This window comes from Piliocolobus tephrosceles, chromosome 1, assembly GCF_002776525.5.
Source record: "Piliocolobus tephrosceles isolate RC106 chromosome 1, ASM277652v3, whole genome shotgun sequence".
NCBI classification, from domain to species: Eukaryota; Metazoa; Chordata; class Mammalia; order Primates; family Cercopithecidae; genus Piliocolobus; species Piliocolobus tephrosceles.
In genome coordinates, this window is record NC_045434.1 from 137,249,910 (window position 1) to 137,264,210 (window position 14,301).

The 14,301-nt window shown below is 44.2% G+C and overlaps 1 protein-coding gene across 1 annotated transcript in view; it reads left to right on the forward strand.

Annotated features, from left to right (window-relative positions):
• The first annotated feature begins 941 nt into the window (after nt 1-941).
• The window catches only part of LPAR3 (lysophosphatidic acid receptor 3), an 83,343-nt gene continuing 69,983 nt past the window's right edge, over nt 942-14,301 (forward strand). Inside the window, exon 1 of the mRNA XM_023207388.3 lies at nt 942-1,147. The gene's annotated coding sequence lies outside the window, so the exon portion shown is untranslated. The remainder of the gene's footprint in view (nt 1,148-14,301) is intronic.

Genomic DNA, 14,301 nt, shown 5'->3' on the forward strand with positions numbered 1-14,301 from the left:
ACTGAGTAAGGGATGTCACCTTATTAAAACATCCTCTGCAGGGAGAACAGAATCTCTTTGATGGTAGGGGGCAGATTATCTAACAGGTAGTTTGCAAGGATGAGGTTCCTTGCTGGCACACAGAACGGCCCAGTATTAATGTTGAATGCAAGATGAATGAATGAACGGATGGATGGAGGGCAAAGGGTCACAGGAAGACGTGGGCACACAACTCTCATTGCTTCCCAAGGGCTTGAAGCCTAAGTGGGAAGGACTTCACCTCACACAGTATTTCCTTTTTGTAAGGTCACCAGGAAAGCACAACTTTGAACATTTCTGTTACTTCGTCATTGCTTTGCAGAATTCAGAGAGAACAACGCCTTCAAGACATTTGTTTTACTTTGCATCTTTCTTTACTAAAGGTGGGTCAGTGGAGGTTTTATATTTCAGTTTTGAAAAACAAAGTATCCAGAACTATTTGCCCCAGGAGGCCAAGAAGCCTCTTACAAGAACCTTAAATGTTTTTGGTTGCTTCTGGGGGCTGTCCGCACCCTCGGGTAGCTTTGGGGTTGAGTTTTCCAGCGTTAGGTCGGGTTTGGAGTAGAGCCTACCTCCCACGGGTGGTGGGTGTGGGCTGCACTTCCTGCAACCACTTCAAACAAGTCTCTGAGGCCAGAGGGACAGGGGGACTGCATTCTAATACGGAGCTCCGAGATATGGCTCCGTGAGGCTTGTGAGTACTAGCGGTCCTTTAGTGGGCGCCTTTCCCCCTCGGGGCCGACCACCCACCTGGGGACTATCCCAGGCAGAAACGCATCTGCAAGAGCGCTTCCCTTTGCGCGCAGCTCGCGGCCTTGCCGGTTGGGGGCGCTCTCCCGTGGGAACGTCGGACTCACTGGGCGGGCCAGGACAGGGCGGGGAAGGGCGGGGCCGCTACCCCTCGGTCCCTCCCTCGCACCGCCAAACTTTCCTACGGCTCTGGGCGCGCCGCTGCGGTAGCTGGAGAGGAGGGGTTCCGTCGCCCCCCCTACCCGCCGCGTCCTCCGCTGCCTGTCAGCACCTAGCCGGAACCCGGCGCCCGGTCGCCCCGTCGCGCTCGGCCCCGAGGGCATGCGGCAGCTGCAGGAGTCCCCGCTCCCTGGCTCGGCGGCGCGGGTGAACGTGAGCGGTGAGTGAGGGTCAGGGAGCGGGAAGGGTACCTTGAGCCGCTGTCAACCGGGCGCGCGTCGTGGGGAGGCTGGGGCGCAGGGTCGCCTGCGGGGCCCCAGTCGGCGGCTTTTCAGGGTTTCCTGGCTTGCAAGCCTGGGCTCCAGACCCACTACAAACCTCTGGGACAGGACCGTCCCGGCGGGTGTATGGCGCAACTCGCTTTTTTCCCACCTTTTTCCCGGCTAGGAGCAAAAAGCAATCTAGATGCAAAACTGGCGTTGCGTCCGCTGCTGAGGGCTGACGGGCTGGGCGCAGCGGCGGGGAGAGCGCGGCACAGGTTGCCTCTGCCTTTGCACGTGTGGTTCTTTCCAAACTCAGTCGCACTGCAGTCGATGGTAATTAGGAAGCTGAGGTTCTCTCGTGAAGCCTAGGGATATAACATTTCTCAGCCTCCAGTTACATCTGGTACTGTGGTGTGTCAGTTGGGGAACAGCTTGAACCATGTGCAGGCTTCTAAAGATTTGGAAACTAGTAACTAGCAACACTGTCGGGGTTGTTTGTTCGGGGTATGCCCACTCACCACCACGAGACAAAAGTGCTTTTGTTCTGTAGCAGAGTTACTTTATTGCTTTCCCTCAACAAGTTGCAGCTACACAAAGTTGCTTAGAAATTCCTCACGCGTGAGGAGTGACTGTGAATATTGGAAACAATTTAGTCTTATTAAGGTAATCATTAAAATAGCTCTGAAAAGCATTTGTAGGTCAGTATTCATTTATTTATTTATTTTTGAGACAGTCTCGCACTATCCTCTGGGCTGGAGTGCAGTGGCGCGATCTTGGCTCACTGCAACCTCTGCCTCCCAGGTTCGAGCGATTCTTCTGCCTTAGCCTCCCGAGTAGCTGGAATTGTAGGCGCCCACCACCACACCAGGCTAACTTTTTGTATTTTTAGTAGAGACTGGGTTTCACTATGTTGACCAGGCTGATCTCGAATGCTTGACCTCGTGATCCTCTCGCCTGGGCCTCCCAAAGTGTTGGGATTACAGGCGTGAGCCACCGCGCCCGGCCACGTCAGTTTTTTAAAACTGAGTTATTTCTATGAAATGTTTCCCCCGTAGTTTGTTAGTGTCATTACAACGCTTTTCTTCCTCCTGCTTTTCCTCCGAAAGTAGCATTACCTGGTCTTGAGATGTCATTTAGAAATAAAGGGCCTTCTCACGGTTCCGACTTAGTCTGTATCAGAGAATAAAGCAAATGTCAATTACAGACAGTCTCCTCTTTACAAATTTCATGTACCACACAACGTTTCATTAATGCATGGACTTTTGTATTGCTAAGAAGAGTTGTTGGGTTTTCCAGTGATCCATCAACATTTGCTAACCCTGCTTCCCATGGACAGTGGATCCGATATTGTTTAGCGGTCTGAGTCCAGTAAACAGAGTTTTCCTCTTTTGGGGACAGAAGCGATACAGTTAGAAACAGACACCTTGGCTCTGTTAACCCCAGGCTTGTCTAAACAAACTGGACTGTTTTAAAAAAACCAGCAAGCAAACCCTGCCAGTGAGAGTTGTGTACTTGAGATAAGCTTCCAGAGTTGTCCTTTGTGCCTTGAGACAGCAAGGACCTAGTTATCCTGTGGAGATCTGGACATCTAGCCATTTGGACAACATTAATATTGATTGTCACTACCATATAACTAGGAAAATAGGTCACTTTGGCAAAAATTTTTTCTTTGTCTTTAGAATTCGAAACTTTGAGGTTTTGATTTAATTACATATGACACTCCTCTTGTCTAAACATTTCAAATGCATTTATCAACTACCACTTTTTTTTTTTTTTATCAGATCAGGTCTATTTTAGATATCTTGCTGTTCTGCAAGATATTTGTTAGAACAGGCCTGCATATGTTTTCTATGAATGGAGACTGAATTGAGAACATTTAAGTATGAGATTGTTTTTCATGTGTGTTCGCTGGAATCTATTTGAGAAACTACAACATGTTAGCTCTCCATCTCATTTTTCAAAAACACACGTGCACAGTGGAAGAAATGCACACACAGCATTGTAGCCAGGCAGCACCCAGACACACACTGTCAACATTACTTGTACACACATGCCTAAGGCTGGCTGCTTCTCCTCCAAGTTTCTCAGCCTGCTGCTGAGGAGCAGCAGTGCACAATAACTTAAGACCAGCCTCTTATTTCTTTGAGCTGGGGCAAGGGGAATCACTATAACTCAAATGGGAATTACTATAACTCAGATTATCCATTAGCCATTCTCCTTGGAGTATACATTAGTTCCAATGCTTCCTGGCCTGTGATTATACCCAACAGAGCGGTTAAGTCTGATTGCAAGCTTCTAAATGGCAGAGACCAAGCCCAAGGCATTATTAATGTGGTGTAAAGGGAAGACCAAGGCTTTGCAGTCAGACCAGCTTTTGTTCTAGTCCAGGCTTTGTGACCTTGGGCACATAGTTTCACCTCTCAAGCCTTAATTTCCTCATCTGTAAAAATGAAGATTATATCCATCTCCCAAGATTAAAAGAGAAAGCACTGAGCATGGTCTCTCATATGCAGGAAGTACTCCTTAAATGCTGGTTGCCCTCTTTTCGTCCTAGATAAAAATTTAAGTATTGACACTTGTGTAAACATGTGTGCAAATGTATATTCTGGTGAAAGTGCAAAGATAGATTTCTGAGCCTTAGGTGACTTAGAGATATTATACACACTTTTCTTACTTGCTTTCTCTTTTCCTGGCCATGGGCCTTTTGCTCCTCCCTTTGTCATTCCTCCTGCAGGTACTGAGAGCCTCCCCGTTTCTGGCCTCGATGATCCTTTGTTCCTCATCCTGGATTCTGTATTTGTGGAGGAGTCACCCGGAACTCAGTCCTGCTATGGATGGCAGAGGTGGTGGTAGGGCTGGGGAGCTGTCTGCATAAGTGCAGAGACTTTGTGCCTTTACAAATGGTGAACTGGAGGTACTTGGAGTCCACGGGTCTGTGTTTGAATCCTGGTCTCACTTTTGTGAGTTCTTGTGACCCTGAATAGATTGTCATCTTTGAATAAGTTTTTTTCATTTATATAATGGGGATAATAATTACATTTATATAATGGGGATAATAACTACCTGTCTGCATGGGTTGTTGTTGGGTTCCATTAACTTATGTATGTGAAAGAGCTTGGTACCCTGTGAAGAGCATATAAATGTTGGAAATAAAGAGGCAGGGCATCCAGATGTGGGCCGCCCCAGGCAGGCCCACTCAGCTCTGGCTATTGGGGTTGGCAGTATCTCCACGAGCGTGTTTTGAGTGCTAAGGAGGCACTGCTGCAGTTCCTCCACATTCCTCTCTCCTGTCCTCTGACATCATACTGGACGTTGAGGAGGAAATAGCATCAAAGGTTGAGAAACTGCTCTGTGGGGAATATGACAGGAAGATAAATTTCAGGACTGAGGTTACCCAATACTGCATGATTGAAGGCATAGGAAAAGTTCCAAAGAAACTTTTTAATTTCATGTTGGAATTACCTGTACTGTCTGCGCATCTCAGTTTTTAGTGGACAAGCACAAACAGCTGGCCACCTACCCCACAGGTCGGGAGGAGAGTGCTGATGGCAATGTTGGACAATGTATTGGGTCCACCTATACCATCCTCACTCCCCTGTGCCTTCAGGCTGACTTAGGTCTCTTGTTTACTCTGCAAAGTTCTAAACTGATCCAAGGCAGTGCCCCCCACCCCCAAATTAAGCTAATTATTTAATTCAGCCTGAAATATATTTGTTTCTCTCTACCTGTCCTGGCAAGCCGGTGGGGGGACGGAGGGGGTTAGTACCCATTGAGAGGAAGGTTCTGACATCCTGGGTTGTGCCCAAGCCCCTCTTCATCACCCCCAGTCTTATGTCCTCCTCTTTATTCCCCTTCCTTGGCTTGTCTCTTGTCCTGTCTGTCTACAGCGTTGAACTTCTCCCTTGCCCATGACCCCTGATACTGCCCTACTCTCATGATCCTGTCACCCCTCTTCAGATGTGAATCATTTGTACACCTCAGACTGGGCCAGACTGGGTGTCACTCTGGAAAGCAACCTGCCCAGCACAGCCTGTCCTACCCCTTCCTGAGGATGTTCATCAGCCCCCCTAATTACTCATCAGCTAGTCCTGTGTCTGCATTGTTCCCTGGGACATTAAGCTGGAGCGTCTACTAGCCCTGGCCTTGACTAACCCATATGCAGATTGACCAGGATGTTATCAAGGGATGGCTTGGCAGGTGGCAGGGCTGGGTTGGAGGGCACATTAGCCCCTCCATAAGCGCACTAGTTTGTCCAAAGGCCTTCCAAGCAAACATGCAGTCTAAATAAAAGCAGTGTACTTGCTTTATAAATGCAGCTTTAAGGCAAGCCCCTGGTCTCCCCTTTTAAGCCAAGCTGTCCTGAAGCCCATCCTCTGTAGAAATTCTGGAGCTGCCCCCAGACAGACTCAGACCATGTAATTCAAAGATGGGCAGCGGAGTCTGTCAGCAGCATTCACTCCCCAAGGAGGTAGAAAGCCAGAGTTAAGGCTCAGAGCCATTGGCAGTGACTAGTTATAGAACACCAAAGCAAGGGATCTGAAGGGGTGGCCTGCCCCTCCACACCTGTGGGTGCTTCTCGTTAGGTGGAACGAGAGACTTGAGAAAAGAAATAAGACACAGAGACAAAGTATAGAGAAAGAAAAGCGGGACCCAGGGGACCGGCGCTCAGCTTACAGAGGACCCACGCCGGCACCGGCCTCTGAGTTCCCTTAGTATTTATTGATAATTATCTTTACCATCAAAAAGATAAGGGAGTGGCTGGACAATAGGATCATTGTAGGGAGGAAATCAGCAGTAAGACATATGAACAAAAATCCTTGTAACATGAATAAGTTTAAAGGAAAATGCTGTGTCTTGAGATGCATATGCAAATATCTCCATAAACCTTTTAGCGGTATTGCTCCAGCAAGCCCCACCTTATTCCGAAAGGCGGGTTTTCTCCTCACTCAGTAAACAAAGCACACAATGGGTTTTACCTGGAGATGTACCATTGCCCAGGGTGGGGCAGGATTCTTAATCAGCAAGCTGCCTTCAGGTACTTGTTTAGCAAAGACACATCCTGCACAGCCCAATATCCATTAAACTTTGGGTCACCACACCACATGTCTCTTGCAAGGACAAAGTTGGGGGTAGGGTCACAGATTAACAGCATCTCAAATACAGAACTAAATGGAGTCTCTTATGTCTACTTCCTTCTATATAGACACAGTAACAGGCTGATCTCTCTTTCTTTTCCCCACAGGGATCAGGTATAGAGTTTATTGGGAACACATCAGTGAATCATTTACCTCCTGCCCTGCTTGATTTTTAATAAGTCAGTTCTTTGAATTGGGGTAAGGAAGGCCTTTCTCTGGACCAAAACTATCACATGGGTCTGGTGAAGAGAAAATAAATAGTATAATCTTTTTCTGTGTCTCCATGGCATTAGGATTGAAGTCTCAGTCTCTCCCTCTCTCTCCCTCCCTCCTTCTCTCTGTCTCTCCCTCTCTCTCTGTATATATATACACGTATATACATGTATATACGTGTATATATGTATAATATATATACAGTATATATTATATATATAATATACATCAGTCTTTATTGTGAGAGGAAGTCATAGACGTTGTTCTCCATCACTCTTAAAAACACTCCAGCATAGGCTGGGCACAGTGGCTCACGCCTGTAATCCCAGCACTTTGGGAGGCCGAGGCGGACGGACCACGAGGTCAGGAGATTGAGACCATCCTGGCTAACACGGTGAAACCCTGTCTCTACTAAAAAATACAAAAAAATTAGCCAGGCATGGTGGCGGGCGCCTTTAGTCCCAGCTACTTGGGAGGCTGAGGCAGGAGAATGGCATGAACCTGGGAGGCGGAGCTTGCAGTGAGCTGAGATCGCGCCACTGCACTCCAGCCTGGGGGACAGAGAAAGACTCCATCTCAAAAAAAAAAAGAAAAAACACTCCAGCATAAAAAAAAAAAAAAAAAAAAAGCAAGCACTCTGTCCTCCTTTATAACCAGCATACACCCATCAAATCAGGAAGTGGACATTGGTACAAAACACTAGCATCCAATCCACAGAGCCCATTCCTATCTCATCAGTTATTCCCCAAATGTCTCTTCTGCCTGTCTGATCTAGGATTCATGTTACATTTAGTTACCATATCTCTTCTGGAATGGTTCCTCAGACTTTCCTTGTTCCTAAAGTGCTTGCAGTTGTATAGATCCTACATGCTGTAGGATGACTCCCAACCTGGGTGTATTGGGTATTTCTTCACAACCTGACTGAGGTCATGTGTTCTTGGCAGGAATCCTTAAGAAATGAAACTCGGCTCTTCTTAGCTTCTTACAACAGAAGGCACATGGTGCCAACCCATCCCACCACTGGGATATTGACCTCAATCACCTGGTTATGTTGGTGTCTGCCAGATTTCTCCACCTTAAATTTTTCCTTTGAAATGTATTGGTATTTGTGGGGAAGTATTCTAAGGTTATGCAAATAGTCTGTTCCTCATTAAACCTCTACCTACAGACTTACCATATATTGATGACGTCTGCCTGAATCAGCCACTTTTATGAATGTTGCCAAATGCTGATTCCTTTTTTTTTTTTTTCTTTTTAAGACAAGGTCTCACTCTGTTGCCCAGGCTGGAGTACAGTGGCATGATCTTGGCTCACTGCAGCCTCAACCTCCTGGGCTCTAGTGATCCTCCTGCCTCAGCCCCCCAAGTTGATGGAACTACAGGTGTGCACCACCACACCTGGCTTTTGGTTTTTTTTGTATGTTTTGTAGAGATGGGGTTCACCATGGTTCCCAAGCGGGTCTCGAACTCCTGAGCTCAAGTGGTCTGCCTGCCTTGGCCTCCCAAAGTCCTGGGATTACAGGCATGAGCCCCTACTCAGCCTCAAATGGTGATTCTTTATTGCTACCACTCTTTCTACGTTTGTGAGTTGTCGTTCTACTATAAGGAAGAACTTTCTTTTTCTGTCATGTTTTTATTAAGAAGTGTTCATGGATTCCTTATGTATTCAATAAGCTGAAGTCTCACGATTGTTTTTTATTTTAATGCTCAAGTTGTGCTCAGTTTGGCCAATGGGGACCCTTTGGAGCTGGCTCCTGTGTCCTTTTAACACATCCCTATCATTCATTGAGCATTTCATTATTTTCTGGCTCCACCAGATGATCTGGGCTCATCCTGTACTTTCCTTGACCTAGTTAGGCCTCCCTTTTAGTAGAGAATGGTACTTTTGTCTTATTTGTATTTTATATATTTAAGGCATACAACATGATATTTTCATGTATTTATCTTAATAAACATAGATATAATGAAGTGATTACTACAGTTAAGCAAATTGACATGCCCATCATCTCATATAGTTACCTTTCTTGTGTTTGTGATAAGAGTACCTAAAATCTACTCTCTTAGCAAATTAGCTGAATACGATATTTGTAATTTTAATTTTTTTATAGACAGAGCCTTGCTCTGTCCTACAGGCTGGAGTGCAGTGGCGTGATCATAGCTCTCTGTTGCCTCGACTCGAGCAGTCCTCCTGCCTCAGCCTCCCAAGTAGCTAGGACTCCAGGTGCTCACCACCATTCCCGGCTAATTTAAAAATGTTTTTTAGAGAAGGAATCTTGCTATATTGCCCAGGCTGGCCTCCAACTCCAGCCTGGAATCATCCTCCTGCCTTGGCATCCCAAGTGCTGGGATTACAGGTGTGAGCTGCCACACTCAGCCTCAATACAGTATTAGTAACTGTAGTCCTTGTGTTTTACATTAGTGGAAGCAGGGAAAAAGGGAAGATGTAGATTAAAAGGTACAAAGTTGCAGTTATGTAGGATGAATAAGTCTTGAGATCTAATATACAATATGAGAATTGTATTTAGACACCAATACATGGAAGGTTGATGTGCCCATTGTTACTGGGGTATTATTGCTTCTAGATCTTTCAGAGGACAGAGCTAGGAAACATGTGTATATGTGTACACACATTTATAAATTTTTCTATATTAGGCTGTGTATTATAAAATCATGATTCATACTTATACCTACAATTTCAAGCTAACACCCAAAGAGCTTTCTGTTCTTCACCCTTTATATGTTTGTACATAGCTTCTCTGGAAGTTAGAAAACCTGACTCTCATTATCTTCAATATTTTTGCTTATTTGCTTAAAGTAACCAGTCTTCCAAATGTGAAGGTCATCCTGCCTCCTCTGTGCCCACCACCTTTGCCACTGCCTCTTGTCCTTGGCTGCCAGGCCTGGTAGCCTGTGTCTCTATGTAGCTTAATCGTCAGTCTCCAGTCCCTCTAGCTCACAGCTCTGTGTGGCTTCCCAGCCATAGCACATGCCTCTGTGTACCTCACCAAAGTCCCCGGCCTCACGTTGCATTCCCAGCTACATGCTGATTGCTCAGTTCTGGGGAAGGAAGAAAAGAGAAGGGAAAGGAAGAGAGAAGATAGGAATGGAAGGAAAGCAAAGATAGGAATAGTGTATATATTTTGAACTCTTTTATTATACATTGCCAAATTGCCTTCCCCCAAAGTTCTATTGGTTTACATTCTCACCAACATGCTACCAGGGTACTATTTTCCCCACATTCTTGCCAATACTGAATAATAGCCACTTGTTTAAATGTTGTCAATCTGATAGCACTCCACTTTTAGCTCTGTTACAGCTCTGCCACACTTAATCCTGTATTATATGTCTCATCTCACCCTCTAGGTCAGGATTTCTCAACCTTAGCACTACTGACATTTTGGACTGGATACTTCTCTGTTATGGAGAGCTGGCCTGTGCATTGTAGCATGTGCAGCAGCATTCCTGGCCTCTGCCCAGTAGATGCCAATAGTACCTACCCCCTAAAGTCATAACTAAAGCAGATGTCTCCAGATATTGCCAGGAATCCCTGGGAGGATGAGAGGATTGGCCCTGGCTGCTCTAGATAATGAGTTTCCTGGGGGAATTTTACATCTTTATACATGTCTTCACACACCTCTGTCTTTGACTTACATGTGGTGAACAGTGAGGGAACGTTAGCTGGACAGGGATGAGAGGAATAAAAGGTTAGGTAGAATCCACTACAGCAGGACCAGTGGAACTTGTTCATTGCAAGTATGCAACTCTCCACAAATGCAAATTCCAGGAACATCCAACAGAGGGAAGTGAAGAGGAATGTCAGCAAGATTAACTTTCCATGGATTGCTATCAGGTGATTACTTGTCTTTCTGAGTTCATTTTCGCCCCTATTTCGTATAGACAGACAATGAGGTCTGTGGCCTATTTCAGCTGATATAGTCTATTTTGCTGAGGGGGAAAGTAGAATGCTTTAGGAGAAGATGTTAATTAACGTGATTTAACGTTGTAGAGGCAAACTGAGTTTCTTTAGAGCTTTCTCTGAAGCAGGCAAACTGACTAATGGTTGCTAATTTCTATGATGTATTTAGAGTTTTACTCTGATATTTTCATTTGATTATATGGAATTTCCTCCATGAACACTTACCAAAAATTCTAAGGAGAGATGTGCTTCAAGATTTTTATTGACATTTACCACAATCATTATGTTAGAAATGCAAAATGCTTGTTCCCCAGTGCCACAAAGAAATAGCACTTGAACATAAATTTAATTCTCTTAGCAAGGCAATTTTTACTTTCTGCAGAAAGGGTACACTCACCAGCAGTCTTACCACAAGAGTACACCGAACGAAGGAAAAGCAGACTTATTTATCCCTTATGCATTTGGGTTGTCCTCACTGTTGTGTCCTGCCTGCATCCATTGGCTAGAGCTGAACCTCACAGTCTAAGCCGATACCCGATTTGCTAACAACCTAAAACTTTTTTAAACAGGTAAAGGCAAGGGAGAGCAAAGGAAAAGAGGAAGTTGCTTATGAAAGATTTAAAGAAGTAATACCATTTCCAAATAAGAAAGGGGCATAGGCTGTGAGCTGGAACATGCCTGTGAGCATGTCCAATAGCTACATAGGATAGGGCTTAACAAAGAGTTATTAACACAAAGCAAGGAGGCTTGAAGAAAGTTTTTAAAAGAAACTATTATTTCTAACATTTATGATTTATTCTTTAACAAGAAGGGAAACTTTGAAGAGGAAACTTTTTACTTTCCGCAATTGTATTTCTTCTAGTTTCAGTAAATGTTTGCAAAAGGCATTAATGTTATTATGGAGAACAAATCTACATCTTTTGTTTCTCTGGGGGTCAGGTGGCAGAGGCTTTGCTTCCAAAAAGAGGCTCCAATGGTCAGTATTGTTTAAAAAAAAAAAAAAAAAAAAAAAAAAAGCCCTGGGCCAGAAGGATGAGCGCTGGTCAGGCTGAATCAGTCGCCGATTTCTAGATTTCTTCTCTGTTAAATGGAGAATGCGTTCACTGGTGTATCAGTGAATGTGTTTTGATGGATTACTCCAAGATCCTGATGGAGTGGTTTAGAGGAAGTGTGGTAATGTAGTAAGAATGTTAAACATTAGGTTTTCAACCCAGCTGGCTAAACCCCTCCTTCCTGATTGTACACATTCATCTGGGACTCTGGGACTAAAAGGTAGTGAAAAACACCAGCTAGTGACTCTGACTAGAGTGGTAGAGGAAAGAAGGCTTTGGCTTGGGGGTGTTATTGTGGTGACCCACCCATTGTAACGGAAAGGATTCTTCCTGTGGTCTTCCCTTCCCCGTATTCTCTGTTGGGGTCCCTTTTCCCCAACCTTTTGGGAACGAGCTCACCCTGGAGCTCAGTGGACTTTCTCTGACTCCTCTAGACCTTGGAGTGGACTGGGGCTTTACATTTGCTATGTCATTCACTTTGTCCCAATAATCTGACAAGTTAGATCTTGTCTGTCTTTTACAAAAAAGGAAATTGAGGCTCCATTTTTCAGGTCCCACTGATAATAACAATAATTAAATTAGAACTGTTTGTTAGGGGCTATTCCAAGCACCTTCTTTAAATCTCCTAACAGCCTTAGGAAGAAGTTACCCTTATTATCCCCGTTTTGTAGATGAGGAAATTAAGATAGAGAAGATAACTAACTTATTGGTAAGCAAGGCTTTAAAGTCAGGCTGGCTAGCTCCAGGGCCATGCCCTTTTGCATGTGAATATCCACTGTTTTCTAGCACCATTTTTTTTTTTGTTATACTTTTAAGTTCTAGGGTACATGTGCACAACATGCAGGTTTGTTATATCTGCATAGCACCATTTGTCGAAGAGACTGTCTTTTCTCCATTGTGAATTCTTGGCGCTCTTGTCAAAGATCAGTTGATTATGTATATGTGGGTTTATTTTTGGGCTCGGTAGTCTTTTCCATTGGTCTATATGTCAGACTTTATGCCAGTACCATACTACCATACATAGCTTTGTAGTATGCTTTAAAATCAGGAAGTGTGAGGCCTCCAGCTTTGTTCTTCTTCCTCATGATTGTTTTAGCTATTCAGGGACCTTTGTAGTTCCAGATGAATTTTAGGATTTTTTTTTATATTTCTGTAAAAAATGTCATTCAGATTTTTATAGGGATTGCATTGAATCTATAGAATGCTTGGGGTAGTATGGACATTTTCACATTATTGAGTCTTCTAATTCATGAACATGAAATGTATTTACCTTTATTTGTGTCTTTAAAAATTTCCTTATCAGTGTTTTATAGTTTTCAGTGCATAAGTCTTTTGCCCTTCTGATTAAGTTTATTTCTCAGAGTTTTATTCTTTTTAATGCTATTGTGAATTGAATTATTTTCATAATTTCCTTTTTTGGATTGTTTGTTGTTAGTGCATAGAAATAAATGCAACTGATTTTTGTATGTGCATTTTGTGTCCTGCAACTTTACTGAATTAGTTTATTAGTTCCAGTGGGTGTTTTGGTAGAGTCTTTGGTGATTTCTTCATATAAGATCATGTTGTTGATGAACAGAGATAATTTTACTTCTTCCTTTACAATCTATATGAGTTTTATTTATTTTTCTTGCCTAATTGCTCTGGCTGGGATTTCCAATACTGTGTCGAATAGAAGTGGTAAGAATGGGCATCCTTGCCTTATTCCTCATCTTGGAGTAAAAGCTTTCAGGTTTTCACCGTTGAGTATAGTGTTAGCTGTGGGGGCCATGCTCTTTAAATACTCTGCTCACCTGCTTATCTACTAGTGTTTGGACCTAAATCCTGTGTTCTGCTGCACTGCATTGCTCTCCTCTCCTCGCTCTCCCCTTCCCCCTTTCCATTCCTGCCTCCCTGCTTTGTTTCAAGCAACAGCAGAGTGAACGTGGCGCTGTCTTAAGCTTAGTCACTGCAGCACTGAGCCCATACTCAGGCAGGGGGATATTCTTTCTTAGACTATGGTTATTTTAGTGTAGTTACAGGATGATTTTGTCACCATTTCTTGTGAAATTGAGGTGTTAGGCATGAACAGTTAATCTCCCAGAATGCCAGTTGTATTGTTTCACTGAACTTTTTAGGAATTTTGAGTTATCTAACCTTGGAAAGTGCTGTCTGCCATTTATTGAGTGCGTCCTATGTACTAAGCATTTCCTTAAGTGCTCTAGAAATAATTGCTTTAATTTAGTCCATCCAACAATCCTATACGGTTGTCATCATGATTATGCCAGGTTTAGCAAAGGAAAAGGTTCTGGCCAGATCGGCAGTGTGCCAGGTGAGAACCACTGCTAAAAGTGATGTGCCTGCATCTGACCCAGGTCCAGCTGATGCTGAAGCTTTCCCTTCCCTCCTTTCACCGTCCTGCCCCTACTGTGCCTCACAGCCTGCCATGCTTTCCTTCAGTGCTCAGGTGACCCCAGAACTCCACAGGTCTGGCTGCCCCTTCTCTAACCTCTGTTTTAAATACCCACTCTAAAATGTCCTTTCTGTTCTTTTTTCTGACAAACATCCACTATACAGTGGAAGAGTAGAAACAAGAAAACCACAATAAAACCTCCCATTCAGAAGAATTGAAGACATGTAACAGGGGCCTAAAAATGATGAAACCCTGCTGGGCAGGAATTATTAAGACCTCTCTGTCCTGGCAGTGGAGTCAGTTTCGTGGTTGGTCCATGCTTCCGCTCTCTGGGCGGGGCCTCCCAGAAGCCCTGACTTTGTCTTTGTCCCCTGGGAAGTCCTTCCTTGTTCTGTACCCTCTCTAGC